Raw genomic sequence first — 2,266 nt, forward strand, 5'->3', positions numbered from 1 at the left:
TTATTCACTGGGTTTACGATTCCCACCATTTTCAATAATTATTAAGTCAGTTTATTAATTATTTAGTCAAAAAAATAAATTATTTCGTCACTTATTTTAATTAAACACCGCCTACAGTTATTAGTCCGGCATAATTAATAAATAGACAATACAAAAAAATATTAATACTATCACAAATAATTTCAATATTATAATTTTTATATTTCATTCACAAAAATAAATAGACGCACCACAAACTTATATGTTCACGCCATTTAGAATTATTAAGGTTTTTTCTGAATTATTTTACTTTCAACAACAAAAAAATAAAAAACCAAACATTAAAACTATAAAAAACAATGAACCGAGCATCAGCGGATTATGTTGATATCACAGACCCAGGTGCACGGGCTGACTATATACATTTAACGCCTACACCTCTACCTGGTACCCCGCTTCAATCATTTGCAACCCAACCATTCATCCCGCCTCCAATACAACCAAATCCAAGATGAAGACCAAAGAGATTTGGGCCAGAACATTCAGAACACCGAAAGCACCAATACACCAAAATTGGTTTGAAGCTCAAGCAACGGCTTGTTGAAGAGTTTAGGAAGAAACCTGACCAGAAATCAGAAGATTTTTTCACAGACCATTGGAATACCTATTCACAACTGCACCGCTTTGTTGACGAAGTTGAGGAAAGGGGAAAGTATATATCCTTTGAACCATTACAACCGCAAAAGCCGCATTACTCCTTTCATTCACCTTGTTAAGCAGCATCTTAAAAATTCGGCGACATCTTCCATTGAGAAAACCAGAATGAAAATGGTTGAAGTTGTCATAGTTGAAGGGATCAAAAACATGGAGGATGTAGAGTTTTTAGATGTCTCTGCTCTTTTGACATCAACGGAAAGATATAGGCGTTTGAAAAAAGGTGAAACTAACCACAACCTATTTGAAGAAGCGTTATTAGAAGCAGAAATGGCCGTTCCATTCGAATAAACCTTTTTAAGAATGGTCAAAGGACAAATCAAAGGAGAAGAATTCAAGTATTTTCCTTCTCTTTCCTTTAAGAGAGTAACTAATAGAGGGCCAAACGCAAACAAAGAGGAAAACAAAGACAAACACATCGCAGCTGTCAATGAATTAAACGGGAAACTGAACGCAGGATATACATGGGTTTGTGTGGATGAAACCGCCTGGACAATCGTATGTACATCAGTGTATGGGTGGAGCGAGGTTGGGCAGAAGTGTTTCTTGACAAAATTAAAAAACGGAATGCGTCTTTATTGCACTACAGCGATTGATAGTGGAGGAATGTCTTATTGTGACTTGGTTTATGGTTGTAACGATAAACGGGTTAACAATGCATACTTCAAAAGACTTATTTCAAGATATGACGAGGCGGGAATACGGGTGGTTTTTTGGTGCGATAACTGTAAAATACACAAAGACATGGAAGATATAATCGAAAATACAAACCATTGCGTGGTCTTCAATGCAGCTTACTCACCAAAAATGAACCCAATAGAGAATGTCTTTGGTTTCTGGAAGAGAAGAGTCGAAGATAAAATCAAAGAGTGGGTTGACCTTGAAAATCTCGTCACTCAAATTAAAGAAAGTTTTGAAGAATTGCAAGTACATGAAGTTAATGCTACAATGCAAAGATGTAGAAATGAAGTTTGGAGAAAAGTGTATGCTCGAGAGGATCTTTAAACAAATTTCACTTTAATTATTTTTTATAATATTTTATAAAGAAATAATATTTTTTGGTTTAAATATTTTTATTTTTTTGTTGTTGAAAGTAAAATAATTCAGAAAAAACCTTAATAATTCTAAATGGCGTGAACATATAAGTTTGTGGTGCGTCTATTTATTTTTGTGAATGAAATATAAAAATTATAATATTGAAATTATTTGTGATAGTATTAATATTTTTTTGTATAGTCTATTTATCATTTATGCTGGACTAATAATTGTAGGTGGTGTTTAATTAAAATATGTGACGAAATAATTTTTTTTGACTAAATAATTAATAAACTGACTTAATAATTATTGAAAATGGTGGGAATCGTAAACCCAGTGAATAACACTGTAATAAAACGGAAATTTATTTTATAAACTCATGATTTCCCGATTTTTAGACAACTTAATTTTTGTTAAATGATATTAAAAGTGTTAAAATAATAAATTATATAAAATTACTATTATTTATAATTGAGTATTTTTTTTGTTTTGCTAAAGTAAAATCCTTGATATAAAAATGTCAAACCCAACTTCACTT

This window comes from Entamoeba invadens (genome assembly GCF_000330505.1).
Source record: "Entamoeba invadens IP1 unplaced genomic scaffold scaff_1105074725959, whole genome shotgun sequence".
In the NCBI taxonomy this organism is placed as follows: domain Eukaryota; phylum Evosea; order Mastigamoebida; family Endamoebidae; genus Entamoeba; species Entamoeba invadens.